Below are 9,329 nucleotides of genomic sequence, written 5' to 3'. Positions count from 1 at the left end.
GGAAAATCAGTCATCAAACAGATTTGATTCCAGGAGCTAGTTTGCCTAACAAGGCTGCTCACAGGATGACTCCTACTGAAACAGAGGAGCTAAATAGACAGGTTCAGGAGTTGTTGAGGAAGGGCTTGATTCGAGAGAGCCTGAGTCCATGTGCAGTACCTGCAGTACTCTTACCAAAAAAGGATGGAGAGTGGAGGATGTGTACAGATTCTCGAGCTATAAATAGGATAACCATCAAGTACCGATTTCCTTTGCCAAGGATGGATGATCTTATGGACTACTTGAGTGGAACTGAGTACTTCACAAAGATAGATCTAAAGAGTGGCTATCATTAGATACGGATTCATGAAGGAGATGAGTGGAAAACAGCCTTCAAGACCAAGGAGGGTCTTTATGAGTGGTTAGTCATGCCCTTTGGATTGACAAACGCCCCAAGCACCTTCATGCGGCTCATGAATGAGGTACTTAAGAAGTTCTTGGGAAAATTTGTTATTGTCTATTTGGATGATATTTTAATTTTCAGCAAGACTTTGGAAGAACATTTACTGCATATTCGTAGTGTCTTTGAAAGGCTAAGGGAAGAGAAATTGTTAATTAATCTAAAGAAGTGTGTCTTTGCAAAAAGGGAGTTAGTCTATTTGGGATTTGTTATATCACCTGAAGGTCTCAAAATGGATCCAGAAAAGGTAAAAGCCATCTTGGAATGGCCTACTCCAAGGTCTGCTACTGAGGTAAGATCATTTCATGGTCTGGTTAGTTTTTACAGGAAGTTTATTAAGAATTTCAGTGGCATATGTGCACCCCTAACTGATACAATAAGAGGGGATAGAAAAGAGTTCAAATGGACTGCAGCAGCCGCGAGAAGTTTTGAATTGCTGAAGAAGAAGGTGACTGAATAGCCTGTGTTGGCACTTCCAGATTTTAGAAAAGTATTCCAGGTGGATTGTGATGCTAGTGGTAGTGCTATTGGGGCTGTATTAAGCCAAGAAGGTAAGCCTATTGCATATTTTAGTGAAAAATTGAATGATGCAAAGAAGAAGTATTCTGTTTATGATCAAGAGTTCTATGCAATAGTTCAGGCCTTAAAGAAATGGAGGCATTATTTATTGCCAAGGGAATTTGTTTTGTATACTGATCATCAGGCATTACAGTACCTAAATAGCCAAGGTAAATTGAATCAAAGGCATATGAAGTGGGTAGAATTCTTGCAGAGTTATACATTTGTGTTAAAGCATAGAAGTGGAAAATCTAACAGGGTTGCAGATGCATTAAGTAGGAGACAATTGTTGCTTACAACAATGCAGGTTGAAATAGTTGGGTTTGATGAACTCAAGAATTTGTACCCTGAGGATCCTGATTTTGCTGAAGCATGGAAATCTTGTAAAGAACCTGTTGTTGTAGATAGAACCAAGTGGTTAGACTATTTGATTCAGGATGGCATGTTGTTCAAAGGTAGTCAATTGTGCATTCCAAGGAGTTCCATGAGGGAAAATCTGATTAAGGAGAAACACAGTGGAGGGATGGCAGGACATTTTGGTCAGGATAAGACCATTGCCATTCTTAGAGAACATTATTTTTGGCCTCAAATTACATAGGATGTGAAGAAGTTTGTACAGAGTTGCCAGGTTTGTCAAGTGGCCAAGGGGTTTAGTCAAAATACTGGCCTATATCAGCCATTGCTTGTTCCATCAAGGCCATGGGAGGACATAAGTATGGATTTTGTTCTTGGATTGCCAAGGACCCAAAGGGGTAATGACTCAGTATTCGTGGTGGTTGATAGGTTCTCCAAAATGGCACATTTCATTCCATGCCACAAAACTCATGATGCTGTCCATATTGCAGACTTGTTTTTCAAAGAGGTGGTGAGACTACATGGTCTTCCAAGGAGTATAGTTTCTGACTGAGATACTAAATTTGTGGGGTATTTCTGGAGGACATTGTGGAAGAAGTTGAGAACAGACTTGAAATTCAGTTCCATGCATCACCCACAGACTGATGGCCAAACAGAAGTGGTAAATAGAAGTCTGGGCAATTTGCTGAGATGTTTAGTTGGAGATAAGCCTAAGGGATGGGATTTGATTCTACCACAGGCAGAGTTTTCTTATAATAACTCTGTAAATAGGAGTACTGGAAAATCACCATTTCAAATTCTATATGGAAATAGCCCAAGGACTGCACCAGAATTGAGGAAGATAGAACAAGGGGAGAGAACAAGTGTTGAAGCTGAGGAATTTGCTGAACACATCAAGCGTCTACATGAGGAGGTTCAAGCACACATTATCAAGATGAATCAAGAGTATAAAGCTAGGGATGATGCAAGAAGAAGACATAAGGAATTCCAAGTAGGGGATCTTGTCATGGTGCACTTACGAAAAGAAAGATTTCCAGTTGGTACCTACAACAAGCTGAAAATGAAGAAATTTGGCCCCTGCAAAATTTTGAAGAAACATAACTCAGGAAATGCATATGAGGTGGAGCTGCCAGATGGTATTCACATTTCTCCCATTTTCAACATTGCAGATTTGACAGAGTATCATGATGATGGTGCAGATGAGGAGCTGGTTTTAGAGCCGTGTCCAATTCCTGCTTCTAATAAGGAGGAGATAGAAGACATTCTAGATCATCATGTGGGTAGGAGTACCAGAAACAGGCAGTATGAAGAGTATTTGGTCAAATGGAAAGGACGACCGATCGAAGACTCAACTTGGATTTCAGCAGCTAAGGTTTCCCATTTGGGATTTTCTCTACCATCCATAAAGTGACAGGGTCACTTTTCAATCTACCCTGGGTGTCTGATGCAGGAGCATCCAGAGGTATAAGGGAAATCCTGTGTCACCCAAAAAAATGTACTTAGACTTAGTTTCTATTTTATGTCTTTGCATTTTTGGATACCCATTTGGCTCAAATAAAGGTTCCAACTCTCATAGTTCAACTATCAGTGCATTTAAAAATCCCGAAAAAATAGGAGCATGCAATTTGACCATCATTTTGGTGACCTAGGTGTGACTTGGCCAGATGAATGTAATCAAGATTTAGAGCATTCCAGAAAAAGAATCAGGTCAAAAGGCCCCACGGTTTGAAAGTTATTGCAGTTTTTTGGGTTTTGGAGACCCCCTAAGAATGCTTCAAAGTCAGGTTTGGGGCATTAAATGACCTCGAAAAGGGTCGAAAAATGGGGGACGAGTGAAGCTCGTCCATAGGGCTATAGAGCGCTTCGAGAGCTTTCCGAAAATGTAAACGGTTCGTCAATCGGAGTTACGGTTCAAAAGTTATGCCTCCCGGAAGTTCGGCTACCGTTTCTGGATTCTTCTAGAATTGCACCGACTTCTAACGCAGCTTCTGGAACCTTCTATTTTGTCGGTGGATGCCTACTAGCACTTTCTAGAATGTACTCCTAGTCCTTAACCCTCCGGGGTCTATTTAAGGAGATTTCTGGCATTGTAAAAGGCAGTTCGGATTGGAGCTTGAGAGGAGGTGCTAAAAGGAGAAATATTCTCCAAATTTATGCTATTGTAAGCCCGCAGGGCATGTTTTGAGTTTATTTTCTCTGCACTGTTGTACCAGCTTATTTTCTCAGTTAATATAATTTCCCCTTTCTATTGTGTCTATTCTGGTTGTTGGGTTGTGTCCCCATCACATTCTTGCCCTCGTTTCCCTCCTTATGTGTTAGAGCGGCATAACCATATGTTGGGGTTGTGCTACCATTAACAGGGGCAGAGCTTCCATATGCAAGAGGGGCAACTCCATATGCTGGTGTGGTACCGCCATTAGTAGGTACCTGAAAGGCACTTGGCTCATACACTGGCTAAATACATAACTATGAGTGCATTCCCCACAAATAAGTCAGACTCGACACTATTTCTGATTATATGATCATGAATTTCCTTTTCGTCGTCTATATGAGAGAAAATCACATGTCTTGAGCATGCACAAAGGTAAAGGTGAAATTTTCAGCATGTCCGCCTTTATCTTGCATTTGATAGTATAATCTAAGAGCTTCCTCAAAGACCCTAATACAACTATAGCCTCTAATAATGGTGTTCCATAAAAAAGACATTTCGTTGGGGCCCTTTGTCAAACAGTTGGCATGCTTTAACCCTGCTGCCACAGATTGCATACATTGCCACAGACTGCATCCATTGCAGCAAGCTTTGATTCCAAAAAGACATGTTGATTCAGTCCAGTAATTAATAAATGTGACTACACTATCTTGCCTTGAGATAGCAATGTGTTTTTGAAAGAATCCAACAATAGGGAAGCACAAGATTACATAGTTCAATTCATGTCTCTACTGTTATATTATTTTTGGGTTGTGAAGAAATCCCAATTTTGAATTTTGTGAAGGTTTCAGAGAAGCAATGGCATGACGAAAGAATCAATGAATTTTTAATGCATTATAGATCTTATATGGCTAGCATGAGTCCACAGTCGATTTCATAATGTTCAAAACTGAGTGGGAAGATGAACTGTATAACCTGTCTCAAGACTTAGTCCTGAGAAAAACTTTCAAGCATTTTTGTGACTTACATTCATGACCGATCACCTTGGACTCTCTGGAGTGGCAAGCATGCCCATTCCCAAGAAAATAGGTGGTAGGATGTCTAAACTAGAACGTGCAAGGAATAACAGTGAGAAACAATAGCGGCAAAGAGGAAAGAGAAATGAATGGAAAAAAAACTATTCACCAATCTATTTATGAATGTCTGAAACCATTCCCCAACACCGGCTTCCCAGCGTGAGTCAAATTCCGCTGGAGGAAACTCCAAAAGGAAAGCCTATCGGCTAATTACAACTAATAAAACATACCTAAGTTAAGCTAGAGGAAATAATAAATACCTAATTTAAACTTAAGCTACAGTAAATAATAAATTACTGTAACACTGCCTAAGCATGATACAAGGAGACACTTTTGATATTTTATTTCATTTAAGTGATAAGTCACTTATTAAATTATTCAAGTGAACTAATAAAATATTATTTCCATACCTTGGGAAATTTTTCAAGTCCTGAAAAAAAGATGCCACTCTTTTTATTTGAGGGGAAATCGAGACAGAGACTAGTAACCAGAAAGGGCACTTACTATAAATAGTAATATGCTAAAACTAGAAAACTGTCGAAGTCCTGAAATTGAAGATGGTGCACACAAAAATTTTGAGATGACTGAAGCTATAATTAGTCACCACAAATAGCACTTACAATATACAGTAATCTGCTAAAATAGAAAGTTAGCCAAAACTTATTGACATCACTGGCTAACATTCCACCAGAATTGAGGCCCCTAACCATCTCTGCCTTGCCTATTGGAACCCAAGGAAAAGGCTAACGGAAAATCCATGTTGACACTTATTATAAATATAAAGTACAAAGATTTTTTCCAAAATCATTTCAAGTAGTGTCATTCATCTCCATTAATCCATCTAAATGCACAGTTGACATTGGAACACCACTTGTAACTGATTGACACTAGCCATTAAAGTCATCAAGCTACATTAGAAAAGAAACCTTAAAAAGAACATTAAACATTCAAATAAGATATGTGGTTGTCCCACTTCATGTACATTGATCCCATGCCATAATTAGCCCCCAACTCCTCTTTTTGCAAGCCAACATTTTCAATACCCTTATTGTAGCTCATGTTTAACAAAAAATATTATCCAAACTGAAAAAAAATATTGTCTTAGCTCTTTTTCATCAAACTTTTTACAACAGTAGATATTAAAAATTAAAGAATCTTGAAAATTAAAGGAAAACTTACCTCACTACCACTGGCTTTCTACTTCCCACCATTGGAATGTTGTTCTCCTCTTCTTGTTTTTCATCGTTCCTCAAAGCTCACTGCTCATTACTGGCAATCAAAAACAATGCAATTTGTTAATGCTGTTGTTTTTCTCTTGTTTATAAAGACAAGGTTACAACTTTATTAGGTTTGAGTATTTGATAGAAATGCAACGATTTTGTGGGTCATCTCAATCCTCTTAATTTTTTGTTTTTTATTTAAACATAATTTCTACCTGGGTACAGCAAGCCGTACCTTGATGGTAGACAACAGTTTTGGAGGCACTTCCAAGTAGGCAGCAAAGTTAGGGGATGGCCTGGGGACACTCCTAGTGCATCTCCACATTCCTTTAGTGTTTCAACTTTCAAGTACAAGAAAACAGACCCTAAAGATGCATCCTCATGTATCAATGAAAATAATTTATATTTTTACAATTAGAGCCATCCTAATTGCAAAGAAAGTGCGAGTGAAAGAAAACAAAAAATGTACACCATGAATACTGAAATAAGGATTTTCCTCATTAATTTTGTAATTGTTGATTATAGTGCACATTGCATAATGAATGCATCACTATATAATGTGACTTCAAAGTTTGAACCCTAAAAATCAATTGCACATTACAAACTATATTTGTCAAGCTATAAAGTCACATAAAGCAAGAGTGACACTACCTGCTATGAAGTATGATGAACTGTGAAGCTGCAATTTCTAATGTCTTTTATGGGTTATATGCTAGATCATAAGTATTTAATACAAACAGGGTAGGATGTGATCCAATGCAATATAAACCAGATTGGTCACAATCACTTAGTTCATTAAAACGCTAATATAGACCACTATTTACTGCCAAATAATAAAATACAAGGGTCTTTCTCCACCTGATCCAATGCAAAGATAATATAAAGGGAGTTAATGGCATTTAGTCTTCATGCTATGGTCCAATATTCTAAATTGGTATATAGGAGAAATAGCAAGGCACTATGTTTCTCGTGAAGACCAAAAGCACCACCCTATCTATTTCCTAAACCATTGCTTACAACTCAAATCTGGTTTCTATGGTGCCCAGAGCATTCTATTATTGCTATCAATAAACCTTTCCCAAGAGCTATCTAGGGTGACTGACATAACTCACAAATTCTTACTTCCAGTACAACAGAGTCAGTTTCAAGGGAGCCATAGGAACAATGGCCATATGTCATCCCAGATAGAGAAATAAATCTGCTCTCAAGCATGAAATCTAACAAAGCAAAGAATAAACAGATGTACCCTTAATATCACCATAACATGAGACAAAGTTTACAAAAAGCATGAAACAGTCTCATTAAAGGAATCATATAATTCCTGATATTCAAGCTCCAACATACTGCTCACAATTAATTTTAATTTGGTTGATCTTCATCAAACACCTAAGCCATCCTAAAGATATCAAAATCACTTAACCTAAAAACCACCCTTTTTCTTAAGGGAAAAAATCAGATAATGACAACAAATAAAATCAGAAACTAACATAAATATTCAAAAAAATTTCAATAAAAACAACAGTCAATGTGTTTTGAAAATATCACAATTTTAAATTTTTTCATGAAAATATCAGTCTAGCATGAGATCTGATATTTTTTGAAATATAACAACATTTGCTTGTATGACCAAGACTGCGTGAAAATCCTATTTTCAAGATCAAACCTTGGAAAAAAGCATCCTTATCAATCCTTCAACCAAAATCGACCATAAAATATGGTATAGGTCTTAGGCATTATTAGAGTGCCAATATGACAAACATCTCCACTTTTTGTAGCAGGCTTTGAGAGCTCATTCATATGAGTTTTGTGGTGAATGTCAACAGCCAAAAGAAATATATATTATGAAATACACACTGGCCTATCAGAGAAAATATCAGTATCCTTACACTATGAGAAATAGATAATTTGCAACATGATACACAAGTTAGGATTGACTTTGATTATTTTGACCTAAAGCTGATTGTATGTCAAGTGAGCTGTTGAGAGTCTATTAACAACTTCCCGTGTTTGGATGTGTGGAATTGCTCCACACATTGATCACTAAGAGAGAAGAAGGAATATTTTTCCTTTCTATAGTTAAAATTAAATGCTATACAATGTGAAGTTCAATGAACTTAGTATAATACCTTTTTCTATTCTTTTTTTGAAAGCATCATTTGGCATCAAGATGAAATAGTAACTCTCAAAGAACATATGTGCAAACAGGATAAATGTGGTGACAGACAGACAATTTTTTAGAATAAACTAGCTAAATTATTTCCAATGGAAATTTTCTAATCATTAATTACATCTTTCTTTCATCTTTGCCTCCAAATGCTATTCTGTTTACAAAGTTGAATGAAGATAAAGTTTTGTCCTGATTGATGCACAAATCCAGCATTTGTTACCATAAGGGAAAGCTAGGTGTATGAAATGTTAGTTAATAAAAAATGGTTTTCCAAATCAGAGTTGGAGATTTTAAAACAAGGTTTAAAAACAATACATTACACTCCAAGGTTTTTGAATGGAAAACAATCAACCATAAGGGTTTATTTATGCAACTTAAAGCAATGATTGTCATTGAAATGCTGCGGCTATGAAACTAGCAATTATTAATGACAAAGCTGCAAATGTAAATGTAAATGAAAAGGTGCTTGACTGGACACAGCATGTAAAAGTTGCTGGAATTGCGAAAAAAGGTCATTATTGACTTTCTTGGCTGGTTAGTTATTGCATGGACTGAAATTTGTTTGCAACAAGGGCTCCCCACAGGATACTGACATAAAAGGAGAAAAGTGGACAGTGGTTATTTTAGATTGTTCTTGACTGGAAGGCCGAAGATATAGATTACAATGCAACAAACAAGCCACTTACCAAAAAAACTTTATGTAGGCAACATCTCAATTCTGTGGATAAAAAGAAACTAGTGTCTAATTCAAGGATGAAGGTTGAATAGCTCAATTGATTATTGCAATATTATATGTGCAGTAATAAGCATGTTTTTGTTTGAATATATTGTCAAAATGACAACATAATGACTAACAATTGCATAAGTTTGTCTTGACTGATATACTGTTTACGGAATTTAAAAAGTGCTTGTACTCAATTTTTGACTAATGATGTAAATCTCACAATCTTTGAAAGAAATTAAAAGTATTCAAACTTTCAATGTGTTTGCAAGAAAAGTTCATTCCAACTAGAAAATGAGAGTGAAATATATGAAAAATTCAAGAGTAACCATGACATGATCACAAAAATCTGAACTGCACTATGTTGCCAAAGATCTTTACATTGATAAGAATCTTGGACATTATACATGGAAGGCTATTCACTTTTTTCTTCATGAAAAGCATCTTTAGTCAAATTCCAGAGATTGTCAGTAACAAATCTTGCAAGAACATTTTGTACAATATATGCAATTGAGAACTGTACAATTTTACATCAAACACCACATGCAAGTTGTTCCAGCACAAATGTGTGCTCTTCGCAAGAAATGTGCAATTCAAAATGGAGATTGGTCAGTAAAATTTCTCTTTCCTAGCTTAATGAACCTT

The sequence above is a fragment of the Cupressus sempervirens genome, chromosome 3 (assembly GCF_028749045.1).
Source record: "Cupressus sempervirens isolate cs-2001-9-10 chromosome 3, ASM2874904v1, whole genome shotgun sequence".
NCBI lineage: Eukaryota > Viridiplantae > Streptophyta > Pinopsida > Cupressales > Cupressaceae > Cupressus > Cupressus sempervirens.
Note: the sequence above shows the minus strand (reverse complement) of the source record.